A 20101-nucleotide genomic window follows, 5' to 3' on the forward strand; every position below is an offset into this window, starting at 1 on the left:
CAAGCCGCGGGTAACTCAAGTCTGACCCTCCTAGCCGTGGGTCTCTCAAGTCTGACCCTCCTAGCTGTGGGTCACTCAAGTCTGACCCGCCCAACCGCGGGTCACCAAGATCTGACTCGCGCCAGGGCCAAGACATGAGACATGCTGCACCTGTTTTTCCGATTCCATTGAGTTCCGCCCCTACTTCAATTGATCACGCGCCTCCAGTAGAACTCCACGACAGTGTGGATTTGTTCCGATTTAAGATAAAGATCACAAATCACCTTGGTCCTTCACACGATGATCGAGGTAAAGCTCAAGTCAAAGAGCGCTTGGGACCATTGAACGAATCTCAAGCGGTTTATCAGGATGGGGGTCATAATCGTCCTCCTAAGCCGTGAAAGAGATCACTTGATAGAAAAATCCTTATAACTGACCATGTTGGATTGCGTGTCGAAGTCGAGGAGCCTGTCGAGATCCTACGCTCACGAAAATGTAGCCTCAAACATGTGACTCCTAAACACGCTAACAAAGCATTGAATTCCCAGAGGACGTCTGACGACGACGTTATACCTAGGGGGTCGTGCCAACACATGATAGATTTCTCCGGTCATCAGACCAATGAGTTGTACTATCGGCTGGGGGTACGAATAAATCTCGAAAAAGGAGTAGCCGAGAAGCGAACTCTCATTGTCCGTGTGCCAAAATTATCAGAGCAGTATTATTAGTGTGTAGTTGCCCCAAGACCACTCCGTAGAGGGTCTCAGTATTCGAGAGGATCTCCGACAGAACGGCTAAATCCAAGCCAAAGCATTTTTGCAAGAAACGATCGGTCATTCAAGGTGACGAACTTCTAGAAGTCACGATTAATATGGCTGATAAGGGAAAGTCGACTCGACCTTCTAGTTCTGACCCCCTCATATCGCATCGTTTAATTCGGCTACGCGCAGGGACTACTAGATGTAGGGACTATCAGAGGATGAATAGAGGGTTATCCCCGGATGATGAAGCATCAGATGCTAACTCTGCAGTCACTTCTGATAATACATTATCCAGCCCAGGACAATCCCGCGAGGTGTTTATGATCAATACCGAGCAAATGACCAAAATCATCGACGATGCCTTAGCCAAGCAAAAAGAGAACTTCAAGTTCGAAATGAAAATGGCTATGCTGCGGATGAGGGAAGAGCTTGACTAACAGATTCGGGCCTTGTCTAATCAAATTGGTGAATCTAGTTGTCACAATAATGCCTAACGGATAGGTGACGATTCAGACATGGATGAACACCTTGATGCAGATAACCCTCCCTTTGATAAAAACGTTACGGGTTGCCGATTTAGTCTTTCATCGAGTAAAAAAGAAACTAGAATCCAAGTTTGGGGAATTTTGTCCCAAAGCCTAAGTAGGGATAAATCAGCGCCTAACATGCGTTGTCGGTTAGTCATTAACCGTAAAAAGGATAAAAGCCCACATATTTGATATTATGGCATGTTGTTATTAATAATACCATAATCTATGCCTCACACGTATGGAGACTTTTATCCTGAATCCTAAGTAGGGATAAGTCAACGCCTAACACGCGTTGTCTGTTTAGTCTTTCACCGAGTGAAGAAGACACCATAATCCAAATCTAGAAAATTTTATCCCGAAGCCTAAGTAGGGATAAGTCAGCGCCTAACACTCGTTACTAGTTAGTCATTAACCGTAAAAAGGACAAAAGCCATATATTCAATATTATGACAGGTTGTTATTAATAACATCATAATCTGTGCCTCACATGTACGGAGAATTTTATCCTGAATCCTAAGTAGGGATAAGTCAACGCCTAACACGTGTTATCGGTTTAGTCTTTCTCCGAGTAAAAAAGATACCAGAATCCAAATCAGAGGAATTCTGTCCCGAAGCCCAAGTAGGGATAAGTCAGCGCCTAACACGCGTTGTCGGTTAGTCCTTAACCGTAAAAAGGACAAAAGCCTACATATTTGATATTATGGTAGGTTGTTATTAATAACATCATTATAGGTAATAAAAATTACCTTTAATCCCTATCAGAGAAGTTTAGAATAAGACTGTTAAAACCTCGCCCGAAATAGCTTAAAAGGGGAAAATGCTGATATCTCTAAAACCAGAAGGAATTTGGTGAAATGGACAGGAGCAAACCAAACCCTATGTGGTCGGTTTGGTTGGCTCTGTCTCATCGAGATAGTCGATTTTCATATATAATTCGTCAAATTCCGACTTACGATTTGAAAGTTATGACCTGTTTTTCGTGGCATGTTCTGGAGCTCGCCTGCAAAAGTCGAGCTCGACTGCATGATCCAGACTCGCCTGAAGGCTAAAGCTCACCTGAAAAGGGTGAAGTTCGCCTATAATGAAGTCCTTCTGCAAGGCTAGAGCTCGCCTGAACAATGGAGCTCGCCCGAACTAAGCGAAGCTCGCCTGCACAGCTTCGTCTATAAGGCTCGCCTGCACAGCTCGCCTGCATAGCCTCGCCTGAAGACCTACCTCACATGTATGATCTAGCCTTTCCTGAAGACCTTGCTTGCTTGTATGATCCAGGCTCGCCTAAAGACCGAGCTCGCTTGTAGCACCCAGGCTCGCCGGCATGCCAAAGCCCGCCAAGCTCACCTGCAGACTCAAGCTCGTCTGCTCGCATGAAAGCTCGCCAGCTCGCCTGCACGGCTGGACCAAGTCAACTACTTGAGCTTAAAACGTGGGAGTGGGTACATCCACTCCTCATGATCTAAGGGATGGAGTATGGTTCTCCTCACCTCTAATGGTCACATCTCAAGATCTAAGGGATGGAGTATGGTTCTCCTCACCTCTAATGATCACATCCCAAGATTTAAGGGATGGAGTTATGGTCCCCCTCAACCACAATCCCACAATTTGAGGGAGTGGTCATGCTTCTCTTCACTATAAATAGCCAATGATGGCTATCAAAGGAGAGGTCTTGAACTCTTGATCAAGACTGAACCTATTTGGTTCCTTGGCAATCAGTTCTTTTAAGCTCTAAGAGAATCGAGCCTGGCTCTTTGCATTATTCTTGCACTGTAGCATCTTATTCCAGCTTTCGGCCTTGATAGCCATTAAGCTCGGCAACTCGAACTCGATCAACACGAGCTTCTACTGCCTACTGAAGCTCGCCCGCAACTTCACTCGGATTGTCCAAAGGAAGCAAACTCGGTGCGAGAATTGAGGAAGGCGTCCTATCGCTACCAAAGACCCCACGTTAAACAAGGAGGGCATTCTCTCCGCTTCTGTTATAATTTTGATTCATTAGTTTGTAATAAGTTATTCTTATCAATACAAATAAGATCCTTATTTTGGAAAATCATTTTTTTACACCTACAAAAGATGGCGACCACAGTGGGAGCAACCATTTTTCAACTTAAATGGTGGTGGCGCAGTTCAACAAAATTACGGCGGGGACAACTATTGAGTCCCTCGTGATCGAGTTCGAAGAGTACATATCTTCATCCTCTTCTGGTGGCAATGTGTCTCGCAAGTGCTACAGAGTGGTGTGTGTGGCCCAGCCCCAAGTAGCCGAGGCAACCACGCCGGAGAACTGCATCGCTACAGAGTGGTGTGTGTGGCCCAGCCCCAAGTAGCCGAGGCAACCACGCCGGAGAACTGCATCCGAGCAAGCACAGGGGGTTCTATCTCCCCTAAGCCCATCACGGCCGAGCCGAAGGCAAAGGATGCAAGCTCAAGGGCTGCTCGATGAGTCGTTGAATGATCCTCGCAGGCCCCCATACTAGAGGAGACGACAATTCATGTCGGCGCGGGCCACGTCTTCGCCGGAAACATGAACGCTCCCCTCTTCAAAAGATCCAAGCAACGACGACAACAAGCTCTCGTCCGCCAAAAGACGCAAGCCCTCATCTCCGATGATGGCCCGGATTACTATTCAGGTCTGAAGAGATCCAAGTCAAAACACAAAGTTCTCAAAATTGGCGAATTTAGTGTTTTCTGCGAGCCTAGCAGTTCAGGTGAGCCCTACGAGCTTCGCTCCGTGAGGAAGGTTCCCAATTTTTACGAACCGCTCAAATCAGGCAAGCCCACCTACGCAGGTGGGCTCTGCTCTTCAGTCGAGCTTCCCAAATCTGGTGAGCTTCACAAATATGGTGAACTCTATAGTTTAGGCGAACTTCATCAAGTTCGCCTAACGGCCCAACTTCGCCCGCAAGCCGACCTTCACCAGAAAGGCAAAGCTGCAGCTCGCCCAACAAGCGAGCCTCGACAGGCCAAACCTCGCCAACACATGCGAGCTCGCCAACAGATGCCAACTCGTCCAACAGGCGAACCTCGCCAGACTGAGTCTCGCCGACGAGCTCAAGTATGCCAAATAGGCAGACCTCGGCAAGTTCGCCTAACAGCTCGACCCCACCCGCAAAAAGTGGTAGTTCGCCAGACAGATGAACCTTATCTGAAAGAATTGGAGGTTGAACCTCACCAACAGGCTCAAGGTCCCCGACCACGCGAACCTCGCCTGAATGAACAGACGACTGAACTTCACCAACAGGCCCAAGCTCGCCTGTCTAGGCAAGGTCCCATGAGTTCAATGCTTAGGAAATTTCCCAAGTGTTCCCATTTTTACTCTCTAGGGTCTCCTTCATTTGAGCGCCAGCAGTTGGCTGAAGGTCACCCAAATGCTCGAGCTCACCTACAGCCGGCTAGAGCTCGCCCACATTCCAGACCTCGCCTGTCTCGGTACAGTCGGTTGGATTCGACGCTTAGGGAATTTCCCAAGTGTCCTCATGTCCGCATGCTTCAAGCTCTATTCAGGGTGAAGGCCCGAAAGTGCACATGACCAACAATCCTGATGAGATATCCAGGAGATTCGACGAGCAACAAGAAACCATCGATTCCCTGAAGGAGATGTTGGAAGAGCTTCTGAGCAAGAAGAAGAAGAAGAAGAAGAAGAAGAAGAAGAAGAAGAAGAGAGAGGACTTTGTGGGCTTCGCGTAAATCCACGAAGCAAAAAGAGCGGGTGCCTACTCCTTCTCACTCCTCATCCGAGTCATCTAGAGGAGCGTCATCTTCGGATCATAATCCGAGGGACAAAAGGCTCGACGAGTTCTAAAGCTAACTCCACACCTTGAAACTCCAGAAATATATGAACAAGCTGGGGGTTATCAGACTATATCCAATCGAATGGGATACAGTTTCCTACCCGGTGAAGTTTTAGCCACTGGACCTCCTGCAGTTTGATGGCAAGGGTTATCCTACCCAACACATTTACTACTTCTAGACGCAAACTGGACACATAGTAGGGAATGATCCCATTATGACCTGACTGTTCATTGGTACCTTCAAGCGGGTCGCTTTTGAATGGTTCCACAGATTGGAGCCTGAATCCATCACCTGCTCGAAGGACATGGAAATGCTCTTCATGGCCAGATTCTTTGACGATGACGAAGAAGTATATGTGGCCACCCTGCTAACTGCAAAGCAGGAAAAGACAGAGTCTGTAAGTAACTTTGTCAAGAGGTTTAGGAACCGATCACTGCATACACAAGATCGGATTTCCAAGGCCACTCTCATTGAGATGTGCCGGAACAATCTCTCCATCAACATTCTGTCCAACATGGGCGCTATCATAGCTTACTCATGGAAAGACTTAATCCGCCAAGGAGAACAAATCGAGAGCATGCTTCAGCGTATGGATACTGAAGAGCAATATGAATTTCAAGAGGGTGATGACCAAGACATCTTGGTAGTGGAAGCCACCTCCTCATCCAAATCCTCTTCACAACAGAGGGGCAAAGCTTTGAAGCACTACAAGCCCTCGATGGCATTTGCTGAGTTCGCCAACTCGGACCCAAACTATGAGGCCGGCTGCGAAGACTTGGCTATTATTGGCCAAAGATAATCAGTGATGCTTGTATGCATCAATCGCCGGAGGACCTGCCTCCGACGATAGCTTCATACCCATTCATAGTAGAGACGGTCTAGTTGAATGGGTAATGTGTTAGCAGAGGATTTCATCCTTCAACTCCCACGAGGTCAACTAAGGTGTCTTTACCCTTCAAATCCTGATTCTCGCTAGAGTGGGGGTGATCTCGGTTTCTCTACGGAACCATGTACTATCTCAATTCTTCTCTCTGATCAATTGGCTCCACGAGGCTATCATGTTATCACATCTGATAATCCATTCACTCGTTGATCCTCTTCAATAGGACGACGGGTCCACACAAAAGGTTATCATGTTAACCGTTACCTCTGATGGTCTCCTCCAAATTTCCTCCATCGATCCTTTCTAATAGGATGATGGGATCACTCCCACTGTCACGTTAACAATCACCTCTAACAAATCAACTTACCAGTCCTCTTCAATAGGATGGTAAGTCCACAAAGTTGCTCAAATCGCAACAAATAATCATGTCATGTTAACATCACCTCTGACAAATCAACTTACCAGTCCTTTTCAATAGGATGGTAAGTCCATAAAGTTGCTCAAATCGTAACAAACAATCATGTCATGTTAACATCACACCTCTGACTAAAATCTACTTACCGACTCTCTTCAATGGAGCGGTAGGTCCACAAAGTTGCTCAAATCACAACAAACAATCATGTCATGTTAACATCACACCTCTGACCAAAATCTACTTACCGACTCTTTAGTAGAGCAGTAGGTCCACAAAGTTACTCAAATCATAACAAACAATTATGTCATGTTAACATCACACCTCTGACGAAAATCTACTTACTGACTCTCTTCAATAGAGCGGTAGGTCCACAAAGTTGATCAAATCGTAACAAACAATCATGTCATGTTAACATCACACCTCTGACCAAAATCTACTTACCGACTCTCTTCAATGGATGTTAACATCACACCTCTGACCAAAATCTACTTACCGACTCTCTTCAATGGAGCGGTAGGTCCACAAAGTCGCTCCAATCACCTCTGACCAAAATCTACTTACCGACTCTCTTCAATGGAGCGGTAGGTCCACAAAGTCGCTCCAATCGTGGCAATTCCTATCAAGTTAACGATTACCTCTGATAGTCGACATCGTTATTTCTACAAATGACGTTGTCCGATCAGTTGTCATACTCATATGTCTCTGAACGACCTAATCCTTTCCGAGCGTTCTAATATCCTTAGAACAATCGATGGGTAGTAGCTTACCATGCGATGGCTCCTATAACAATCAATCATTACACTCATACGTCCTTGAACAATTTGATTCCCCCAGCACCGTCTTTCCCACAAAAGGTGTTGTTGTTTGATAATGAGCTACCAAATGATGAGCTTTTATCCAAATAGTAGCCTACCATATGATGTGCCGCTATTTCAGGTTCGTCTTTGCCCCAAGAGAAGACAAATCATGGTTCGTCTTTGTCCCAAGAGAAGAAAAATCAGGGTTCGTCTTTGCCCTAAGAGAAGACAAATCAGGATTCATCTTGGCCCCAAGAGAAGACAAGTTTCTCCTAACATCCAACTGATATACGAGGCTAAACTGCTTCATAGACTCCAACGGGTATACAAGTATAAACTGTTGCCTACCTTTAACGGGAAGTTCTTGGAGGATGTTACCCATAATATTCTTAAGGATAACCCGACAACCTTCAACTGGTATACGAGGCTAAACTGTTCTTTACCTTTGATGGGAAGTTCTTAGAGAATATTCTTAAGGATAACCTGGCAACCTCTAATCGGTGCACGAGGCTAAACTGCTCCCTTTCCTCCAACCGGTGCACGAGGTGAAACTGCCCCTTTACTTCGACAAGTATACGGGTATAAATTGTTGCTCCTTTCCTCCAACCGGTGCATGAGGCTAAACTGCTCCATTTCCTCCAATCGGTGCATGAGGTGAAACTGCTCCTTACCTCCAACTGGTATACGAGGCTAAACTGTTCCTTACCTTTGGGAAGTTCTTAGAGAACATTCTTAAGGATAACCTGGTAATCTCTAACTGGTGTACAAGGCTAAACTGCTCCCTTTCCTCCAACCGGTGCACGAGGTAAAACTGCCCCTTTACTCTGACAAGTATACGAGTATAAACTACTGCTCCTTTCCTCCAACCGGTGCACGAGGCTAAACTTCTCCCTTTCCTCTAATCGGTGCACGAGGTGAAACTGTTCCTTTCCTCTGACTGGTATACGAGGTTAAATTGCTCCCTATGTCCAAACGCCTCAAATGGCTAAGGATAGAGGAGAAATCTTAGCATTGAGCCTAAGAGAAGCTCCTCGACAAATTATCATGCTAAGGGCAAGAGCATGGCTAGTCCAACTCAAACGGCAGTTGGTAAAGATAAATCAAGTCCGTTGATATCTAAGGGTTTGCTAAAATCCTAATTCAATCTTGCCAAGTTCGATTGGAAGGCGCCTCGCTCCATCTGAGCAGTGATCACTTTGAAGGTCTTCATATCCAAAGTGTTCCAGACCCCATGCGGCCTGATTCAGGTCTAAAAATTTTAGAGGGGATTCTGTAGGCAATAAAAATTATCTTTAATCCCTATCAGAGAAGTTCAGAACAAGACTGCTAAAACCTCGCCCGAAATAGCTGAAAAGGGGACACCGCTGATATCTCTCAAACTGGAAGGAATTTAGAAAAACATATAAGAGCAAACCGAGCCCTATGGGGTGGGTTTGGTTGGCTCCATCTCGTCGAGATAGTCGATTTTCATATATAATTCGTCAAATTCCGACTTACGGTTTGAAAGTTATGACATGTTCTTCGTGGCATGTTCTAGAGCTCGCCTACATAAGTCGAGCTCGCCTGCATGATCCAGGCTCGCCTGAAGGCTGAATCTCACCTAAAAAGGATGAAGTTCGCCTATAAGGAAGTCCGTCTGTAAGGCTAGAGTTCACCTGAACATTGGAGCTCGCTCGAACTAAGCGAAGCTCGCCTGCACAGCTTCATCTACGAGGCTCGCCTGCATAGCTTCGTCTACGAGGCTCGCCTGCACAGCTCGCCTGCATAGCCTCGCCTGAAGACCTAGCTCGCCTGTATGATCTAGTCTCGCCTGAAGACCTAGCTCGCCTGTATGATCTAGGCTCGCCTGAAGGCCGAGCTCGCCTATAGCACCCAGGCTCGCCTGCATGCCAAAGCCCGCCAAGCTCACCTGCAGACCCAAGCTCGTCTACTCTCCTGAAAGCTCGCCAGCACGCCTGATAGCCCAAGCTCGCCTGCACGGCTGGACCAAGTCAGCTACTTGAGCTTAAAACGTGGGAGTGGGTACATCCACTCCTCATGATCTAAGAGATGGAGTATGGTTCTCCTCACCTCTAATGGTCACATCTCAAGATCTAAGGGATGGAGTATGGTTCTCCTCACCTCTAATGGTCACATCTCAAGATCTAAGGGATGGAGTTATGGTCCCCCTCAACCACAATCCCACAATTTGAGGGAGTGGTCATGCTTCTCTTCCACTATAAATAGCCAATGATGGCTATCAAAAGAGAGGTCTTGAACTCTTGATCAAGACTGAACCTATTTGGCTCCTTGGCATTCAGTTCTCTTAAGCTCTAAGAGAATCGAGCCTGGCTCTTTGTATTGTTCTTACACTGTAGCATCTTCTTCCAGCTTTCGGCCTTGATAGCCATTAAGCTTGGGAACTCGAACTCGATCAACACGAGTTTCTACTACCTACTGAAGCTCGCCCGCAACTTCACTCGGATCGTCCAAGGGAAGCAAACTCGGTGCGAGAACCGATGGAGGCGTTCTATCGCTACCAAAGACCCTACGTTAAACAAGGAGGGCATTCTCTCCGCTTATGTTTTAATTTTGATTCATTAGTTTGTAATAAGCTATTCTTATCAATACAAACAAGATCCATGTTTCGGAAATTCAAATTTTTACACCTACAACTATAATCCGTGCCTCACACGTATGGGGATATTTATCCCAAATCCTAAGTAGGGATAAGTCAACGCCTAACACGCGTTGCCGGTTTAGTCTTTCACCGTGTGAAAAAGACACCAGAATCCAAGTCTGGGAAATTTTGTCCCGAAGCCTAAGTAGAGACAAGTCAGCGCCTAACACGCGTTACCGGTTAGTCCTTAATTGTAAAAATGATAAAAACTCACATATTCGATATTATGGCAGGTTGTTATTAATAACAACATAATCCGTGCCTCACACGTACGAGAATTTTATCCCGAATCCTAAGTAGGGATAAGTCAACGCCTAACATGCGTTGCCGGGTTAGTCTTTCATCGAGTGAAGAAGATACCAGAATCCAAATTTAGGGAATTTTATCCCGAAGCCTAAGTAGGAATAAGTCAGCGGCTAACACACGTTGTCGGTTAGTCCTTAACCGTAAAAAGGATAAAAGCTCACATATTCGATATTGTAGCAGTTTGTTATTAATAACACCATAATCTGTGCCTCACACATACGGGGAATTTTATCCTGAATCTTAAGTAGGGATAAGTCAGCGCCTAACACGCGTTGTCGGTTTAGTCTTTCACCAATTGAAGAAGACACCAAAATCCAAGTCTGGGGATTTTTATCTCGAATCCTAAGAAGATATAAGTTAGCGCCAACACACTTTGTCGGGTAATCTATTCCCGTAAGAAAGACAAAGTCTACATATTCAATATCGTAGCACTAAATGAGTTAACTCTCATAGCACAACGTCACATGAGAAACGGACTTAAACAATCCGCTTGCTAGCCTGACTCAAATGGTAGTCGGTAAAGACGCATCAAATCCGTTGATGGCTGAGAATTTGTCAAAAATCCTAAGTCTATGTCTGACACACGTCGTCGGGTAGTCTTTTCTCGTGAGAAAGACGAAGTCTATGTATTCAATATCGTAGCACTAAGAGCGTTAACTCTCTTAGCATAATGTTACATGCACACCGGATTTAAACAATTTGTATGCTAGCCCGACTCAAACGGTAGTCGGTAAAAGCTCATCAAACCCGTTGATGGCGGAGGGTTTGCTAAAAATCCTATATATGCGAAAGTCTCTGACGTATTGGCTTCATTAGGTTGTGTCGTGACTTGAGCATCCAACAACTTCGGGATAAGATCCATATCTACAGACGAAACAACTTTAACAGTTGGTCATGCAGCCCGAAATTTGGGACCACCACGTTCCAATGCCTTAAGAGCTTAAACTGTGTAGACTCCAGCAAACTTACGAGTATAACTTGTGTTAAACGCCGGTCAACGTGTTACAACAAAGGTCAATGTCGGACAACGCGTTACGGTAAAGGTCGATGTCGGTCAACGCATCGGCAATTTTGCCAAAATAAGGCTAAATTCCGGATTAAAGGATGATTCCAGGGAGTTCAATTGTGATCCAGATATGAATTCCCGACGAAGACGATCAGTTCAACGTCAACTCAACGACACAAGCTAAATCCAAAAATTTACTCAACAACTTCGGTTCGAGACTTCGATAACGGTCAGATGATAAACACAGTACCGGAAGAACTTCATCTGCTCGACAAAATACTGAGTAGACTGAAAGCTGAAGAAGTCAAGAATTGAAGTCATTCACAGGTCCTACGGGATCTCCTTGATAAAATACTGAAGAGGTTGAAGACAGGGCCTATCTTATCCAAAGCATTCCAGACTCCTCTATGAAAGAATGAGTCTGAAATACTTTGAAGGGGGTATCTGTAGGTGCTTAAAAATGCCTATAGGTGTCCGTACGCAGCTCGAGATGAAGAGAAGGTGATGAACGTCATCATCCAAGTCAAGAAGGATTATCCGAGTGGCCCGCGCTTGTTGGTCAGCTCCAAGTGACCGAACGCGTCGGTCAGCCCCAAGTGACAAAATGCACCCGTCAGTCAGCTCACGCACGTCGGTCAGCTCCAAGTGACCAAACAAGCTCATCAGTCAGCTCGCGCGCGTCGGTCAGCTCCAAGTGACCGAACGCGCTCATCAGCCAGATCGTGCACGTCAGTCAGCTCCAAGTGAACGAACACGCTCATCAGTCAGCTCGCGCGTATTGATCAGCTCCAAGTGACCAAACGCGCTCGTCAGTCAGCTCGCGCTCATCAACCAACGAAGCGTACAAGTCAACAAGACAACCAAATATGCAAATCGGTATAAAGTACAAGTCCAGGAAAATCGGAAAACACCGAAAGAACTCAAAAGAATTTCGGAACTCGCGTGGCGCGCGAGTCACCTCTTGGTGACCCGTGGCCGCACGGGTCACCTCCTGGTGACCCGCGGCTGCGTGCTCGTGGTGACCCGCGCACGCCCGGGTCACCGTGGTCTGTCCCGCGCCCAAAGTTGTCCAGAACGTCCAAACCCATTTTTTGCTATTTTCATGGGATTTCTTCTGTTCCAGAGGTTCCCAACTGCCTAGATATCATCTCCAAACATGATTACACAGTTATCAACTGAGGAAAAGGCCAAATCCATCGTTCTTATCCAAAAACCCTCCAACCGAAGTCTATAAATATAGGCCTAGGGGCTCATTTCACGGGGGACGATTTATATCAAGAGGACGAGGTGTTGCTGGATTGAGGAGTCAAGGAGCACGAATTTACAGCGAAAGCAAGTCAGATCCCGCCAAACTTCGGCATAAAGAGGAAGGTTTTCGAAGGATCTAAACTCGTATTTACCCCCATCTGTTCCTTGATATTAGGCTTGGACTTAATCTCGAGAAGAGTTATTACTTTCGCTTAGTCGATTTCAGTGCTTCAAGCGAATACTTCATTGGTGAAGTAGGAGCTCTGTCAATTTTCTGACAACCGGATCTGATCCGCGACAGTTCACGGATATCAACATCCCCGGCACAGGCGAAGACCCCACGCAAGCAAGAGTTGATAAACAGTTCTTGTGTTTATTTTCTGTCAAGTAAAGGTACAATAACAGAGAGATTAACATTATTTGGACTTTAGGTGGCTATATTGTTAAACATAGAAATTTAGGGATACTACGCGACTAGTTCTTATAGCGCATAGGGTGTTGACCTTAATGTATGTACATAAAAGGGTATTGACCTTGTATGTTTCCTCGAGGCTAATATCCACCAAGTATGTGGAATATTCAAGAGCAAATTACACTCAAATGCCTTACTGGTTATCCAATGTTTCACATAAATACCCTTATTTGTGAACGCCTTCACTTAAATATCTTAAAGTTTCTAAAAGTTGTGCTCTAGTACCCTTGGTTATGCAAACATGAGAATTTACCCCCAAAAAACCTAAATGTGGCACTAACGTGCAATTTCAACACAATTTAATCCATATCCTTTGTTAAGTCTATTATTAAACCTATCAAAATCCTATTTTAAACATATCCTAGTTATATCTTTAAAATAGGACTTTTTGATCGGTTTAACAGTTACTCTAATAATAAGCGTTAAAATGTTCTAAAATTAGCATGTGAGTGCCACATAAGAATTTTCAAGGGGAAATTCTCACATTGGCATAACCGAGGGTACTAAAGTGCAACTTTTAGAAACTTTAGGGTATCTAAGTAAAACAATTTACAACTGAGGGCATTTATGTACAATATTGGGTAAATAATAGGGTATTTAAGTGCAATTTACCCAATATGTGACCAAGGATGCAGCATACACCCACCCAGTGTGCATATATGATAATCATATTTTATTATAATTTTATACCATTATTATCTATTTTATATGAATAAATATGTTATTAATAATTATTTTTATCTTTAATTGCAGGTTAATGAAGAATAAAGCCCAAGATCTCTTCTCTCAACAACTTTAATTGCAGGTTAATGAAGAATAAAGCCCAAGATCTCTTCTCTCAACAAAAACCCATGAATTAAATGAAGAACACAAGCAAGAGCCAAAAAGCCCAAGCCCAAAATCAAGTCGAGTAGCCTGTAGAAGCCGGAGAAAATAAAAAAATCAAATATGAAAAAAAATGTACTCAAGATAGTTGGCCGCAAAGAAACGACGATATCTCTTAATCCGAAAGGCGGAATTTAACATATTATATATAAAAATCGCCTATCTCGACGAGACGAAGCCATCCATGAAGGTAGAAATTTGATAGGACATCGATGCTAGTATCGATGCGGGCATCGATGCGGGTATTGATGCTGGCATCGATACTAACAGTTCTGTTATAAATTAAGGGCTGATTTTTGATGGTTTTGGATAAGATTTCAATCCAAGAGCACATATAGGTTGATGTTTACTATAAATAAGGGTAGAGAGTGAGGGGTTGAGGGTTTGAAAAATTTTGTATCTCTATTTGGAGAAGAGGGTTACTCTTAATTGAGAAGACCTTCCAAACTTGTAACTTTTTGTTACAATTAATAAAAAAAATTCACCACTTTAAATTTTTTTTTCCTTCTCTTTGTTGGATGATGAAGATGGAGATTAATTTGAAGTTTTGTTTTTCTTATTTTCTCTTTTATTTCTTATTAGTTTAGATTTATTTCCATACTTGTAGTTAGATTTTATTGTTTAAATAGCCAAGAGGCTAGAACCCTCTTGTCTTAAATTTATTTCATGCTTATAAATTAGATTTATTTCATGTCTTTATTTTCACGTATTTAATTCTTGTAATTTATTTTATAGCTTAGTTTTTGCAATTTATTTTATAGTTTAGATTTTATTTTCTTGCACTATTCGCCTTGAGGCTAGAACCCTATTGGGATTAGATTTTGTTTTTGTTTTTGTTTTTTTTTTTTTGATTTGCCTTGAGGCTAGAACCCTCTAGGGAATTACCATTTTATTTTCTTGCACTATTCACCTTGAGGCTAGAACCCTCTCGGGTTTAGTTTTTCGTTTTGTTCATTTTTATTTTCTTTGATTCGTCTTTAGGCTAGAACCCTTTAGGGAATCACCCTTTTCTAAGAAGTGGATTCAATTCTAGATTATCCATATCTTTAATTGAATCCGCCATCTTTAATTTCTTAAATTTTCTTTTTATTCTTACTTCTCCTTTTTGATTCTTGATTTTATTCATCTTTCCTTATGAAAATCATTCATTCTTTGTCACATCCACTCTCACTTACATTTTTTGTCGATTTACACACTATCACTTTCACTCTTTCTATCTCTCCATAATCACATTCACTCATCACTCCTAATCGTCACGCACACAACATAAGAACCAATTTTAATTTTCTCCTACAAAACACCTTCCTCGTGGGATCGATAACTTTTTATACTATAACTTGATTAGTTGTGCACTTGTAACTTTTTGGTATATGTTTATGCCGCATCAAGTTTTTGGCACCGTTACCGGGGAAGGTGCTTAAGTAGGATTTTTTATTATTTTGGTTCTTTAACTTGTGTGTTTCTTATGAAAGAACTACTTGGAGATTAAAGATCAAGATTTGGAGATTGGGGAATTGGAGATTCGCTTGTGGTAAGTCTTCTTCCTAATATTTTCAATTCCACACCTTTAGTTAGTTTCTCACAATTAGTGACAATTAGGATCTTAAAAAAAATCGTTGACCATAATAAAATTCACCCTCCACTTTGACATTTACTAACAAGATAATAAATTCAAACAAATTCCCCCCTTCTCATTTGTTTGATTATTAACCCTAATTAAAAAAAGATTTTTTTTTACCATCCTTTTTAGTCACTTTTAATTCCTAGGGTTGCATTTCATATAGTTAGTAGGAATTCATCAAAGTGATTTGAGCATCTTGATTTGGCACACGCTTGAAAATATTCTTAAGGGCAAAACACCCTAATCAAGATAAGGTGAGAGATTTCATCATCCTTTTATTAGCCCAAAAATTACTAATTCCTCACTACACAATCCAAGCCTAATAAAACTCATTAGACGTTGGCCCTAAGGAATCGAGCTCAAAAAGGAACAAAGAATCTTTAGGTGAACCGGTTTATGTTTTCTTGGATTAGTTGGTGTATAAGGCAAGGTTTAAGGGTTACGTAAAGCGTTCTGCAAGGAACGAGGTACTTAATCGATCTTTGATCAACCTCTGTTCCTATCCTTACCTGGCTAACTAACCGAGTAAAACTTTTACTTTTCACTTAAGGAACTTTTGGTTAGGAGCTGATCTAGCTGAGTTAGGCTTAACCCTAGAGTTAAAGTGATTGGAAAGTGATTGTTTTTTATTTGTTTTAGTTAGGTTTTTCCTTTTTCTTCTCATAAAAAAACTAACTTTTGTTTTATCTTAAAAAAAGGGTATAAAAAGAAATTGTTTTGGGTGCATGCAAAACGTGGATTAGGGACAATACACATCGACAAATTCGTTTTGAAAAAATTAAAGAAATGGCTAATCCACATGTTCTCCAAGATTTATGTTATCCTAAGAGGATTGAAATCCCCAATGAAGCTCGGGAGTTTGTAGAGAGCCAATCTTAGTATTCGGTGAATGATCCATTTTTTTTAACCTACAATCCAGGTTGGGCAAATTACTCAAACATTGCATGGAATCAGGAAAACCACTCGAGAACTCAAAACTTCACTCCCTCTTCGACCCAACATTTTCCTAGGGGAAACACAGTTCCTTTCAATTCTCATCCATAATTTCAACAACCCAATCTGTCACATCAAAATCAGTCCCCTCATCATCAAGTTGTAACTCACACTCCTCTTGATACAGGTCATGATGAACGTCTCAATATTTTAGAAAAAGGTTTTGAAATCATAATTAAGGCCTCCACACTAGCCGCAGATATGTTAACTCAAACATCCTATACGATGAACTCCTTTATGCAATCAACCGAACTCATACTTAATTCTAACACTCAAGACATAGCTAGATTAGAAACCCACATTGATCAACTAGATAGTGCCATAAGTGAAGGAGAGGAAGGAGAAATTCTGAGTCAACCCATGGTCAATCGTAAGGACACTCAAATGAATGCACTACAGTCAGGAAAACAGATCGATAATCAGGAAAGAACACCTTTAAGCCAAATTCTTGTTCCAATTCATTCTCCTTCTGATAACTCAATTTAGGAAAGACCAGAGGAAGAAGAAGAAGAGTCAGATCTAAGTTTTGAAAATTTTTTTGGTGTGGAGCTGAAAATATTAGGAGAAGCAGATCAGGTTTGTCAAAATAAAGAAACCGTGTTAAACAATTGCTGCTTTGAACTGAATTTTGAAAAACTCTTTCTTGATGAACTAAGTTTTTTGGAAAATAAACAACAATCAAAATTTTACACCTCAGCCCTGAATCTTGGGGTTGAGGAAAGTGTTAAAGAAAAATTGGTTGTTAGAAAACAAACATTCATAAATCAAGAATCTAAGTTCAAATCGCATGACACCAATAATACCTACCTTCCATTACCACAAGAATTATTGAACACCCTGATATACTTAGAATTTTAGCACAGTGTTGATTATATCATTTTGAATTTGTTTAAAATCCAGGAAAGAATTTTCAGCAATAAGGTAGGATTCAATGTAGAACACAAGCTCTTCATGTTGAATATTTTATTCTACATTGTTTATTTTATTTATTTCAGCATAATAAAATCTTCTCTCATTTTAAAGTTTCTTGTTCAGTTTTGAAAAAAAAGAAAAAAAGAAAAAAATAGAAAAAAAGAAAGAAAAAAAAATTGAAAAAAAAGAAAAGAAAAATATATACATATATTGATGATTTCATCCTCCACAAGACCAAAGATAATTACAGATTTTTATCAGCCGACCAATTGTAAGTGCTTCACTTCTTATCTGTTTTACTTTGTGCATTGAGGACAATACAAAATTTAGATGTGGGGGTAGGAATTAGCTATTTTTTCCTATTTATTTTACCTTTTTAGTTGCATTTTTTATTTCTTTTTCTTTCTTAAAAAAAATTTATAAAAATATTATCACTTGCCAAATTGATAGAGTTAAGTAATAATTAATTTATTTAATAAATTTAAAATTTTCTAATCCCTAGTTAGTTATTTACTTAAGTTCACCTTTTATGATAACTCTAAATAAATTTCTAAAGAATTAATTTTCAAAGTACTATATTTTACTTAAGCCTTAACTTGGACTTTTATTTAAAATAATGAAATTTTTGCATGCTTAGCTTAGAGTTGAAAATAATTTTTTAAAGTGTCTTGATTTACATATTTTTCATAATATATATACATATACATAAAAAAATTACAAAAGAAAAGTACAAAAAATGGGCACAAAAAAAAGAAAAAAACTCTTGAATTCAATGTGATTCTATCTTATAAATCCTAAGCTGACCGAGTAATTAAGCCCAATGAGTATTTTCATACTTAATGACCTAAGTCTAATTAGGTTGGGATCCATTGGCCCAAAACTCGTTAAATGGTCACTTAGAAAGCTCGTAAAGTAGAAAAAAAATCACCAAGGAAGAAAGAGTTAAAAAAAAGAAAGAAAAAGAATAAAAATAAAAATACTAATAAATGTTTTATATATATAGTTATATTTGTATATATGGTCTTGGAAAATATTTTAGATCAAGTAACTTAAAAATTATTTAAAATAATGAGTTAGCATGTTCTTTTCAAAACTTTTAAATTAAATTTCTAAGTTTGGCTTGGTTTTGTATTGCTATAATGAGAAGATTTTCTAGGAAATTTACCTTAGAGTTATATATAAAAATATTTTCTTGAGTAATAACTAGCTTCAATTATCAAGTAAATTTAGTTATTTACTAACTTCTTTAATTTGGCAAGATGACCGAATTTTGTGAGTATATTCACTGCAAACTCTCACGAGACTACAACTCGTCCACTAGGATAACCTAGGGGTTTAAAGGCTTGTTGTATGCGCTAAATACAACCGCGATTCCTGCAAAAGTGAGTTAGGTTTTCTTTCTTTTTTCTTTCTTTGCTAGAGAACTAGCAAAAGTTTAGGTGTGGGGGTATTTGATAATCATATTTTATTATAATTTTATACCCTTATTATCTATTTTATATGAATAAATATGTCATTAATAATTATTTTTATCTTTAATTGCAGGTTAATGAAGAATAAAGCCCAAGATCTCTTCTCTCAATAAAAACTCATGAATTAAATGAAGAACACAAGAAATAGCTAAAAAGCTCAAGCCCAGAATCAAGCCGAATAGCCTGTAGAAGCCGGAGAAAATAAAAAAATCAAATATGAAAAAAAAATGTATTCAAGATAGTTAGCCGCAAAGAAACGACGATATCTCTCAACCCGGAAGGCGGAATTTAACATATTATATATGAAAATCGCCTATCTCGACGAGACGAAATCATCCATGAAGGTAGAAATTTGATAGGACATCGATGCTAGTATCGATGTGGGCATCGATGCGGGCATCAATGCTGGCATCGATACTGACAGTTCTGTTATGAATTAAGGGCTGATTTTTGATGGTTTTGGATAAGATTTCAATCCAAGGGCTCATATTGGTTGATGTTTACTATAAATAGGGGTAGAGAGTGAGGGGTTGAGGGTGTAAAAAAATTTGTATCTCTATTTGGAGAGGATGGTTACTCTTAATTGAGAAGACCTTCCAAACTTGTAACTTTTTGTTATAATTAATAAAAAAAAGTTCAGCACTTTAACTTTTTCTTTTCTTCTCTTTGTTGGATGATGAAGATGAAGATGGAGATTAATTTGAAGGTTTGTTTTTCTTCTTTTCTTCTCTTTGTTGGATGATGAAGATGAAGATGGAGATTAATTTGAAGGTTTGTTTTTCTTATTTTCTCTTTTATTGCTTATTAGTTTAGATTTATTTTTATGCTTGTAGTTAGATTTTATTGTTTAAATAGCCAAGAGGCTAGAACCCTCTTGTCTTAAATTTGTTTCATGCTTATAGATTAGATTTATTTCATGTCTTTATTTTCTCGTATTTAATTCTTGTAATTTATTTTGTAGCTTAGTTTTTGCAATTTATTTTGTAGTTTAGATTTTATTTTCTTGCACTATTCGCAATTTATTTTGTAGCTTAGTTTTTGCAATTTATTTTGTAGTTTAGATTTTATTTTCTTGCACTATTCGCCTTGAGGCTAGAACCCTATTGGGATTACTTTTTATTTTTGTTTATTTTTTATTTTCTTTGATTCGCCTTGAGGCTAGAACACTCTAGGGAATTACCATTTTATTTTCTTGCACTATTCATCTTGAGGCTAGAACCCTCTCGGGTTTAGTTTTTTTTTATTCATTTTTATTTTTTTGATTCGCCTTTACACTAGAACCCTCTAGAGAATCACCATTTTCTAAGAAATGGATTCAATTCTAGATTACCCATATTTTTAATTGAATCTACCATCTTTAATTTCTTGAATTTTTT

The sequence above is a fragment of the Asparagus officinalis genome, chromosome 9, assembly GCF_001876935.1.
Source record: "Asparagus officinalis chromosome 9, Aspof.V1, whole genome shotgun sequence".
Lineage (NCBI taxonomy): Eukaryota > Viridiplantae > Streptophyta > Magnoliopsida > Asparagales > Asparagaceae > Asparagus > Asparagus officinalis.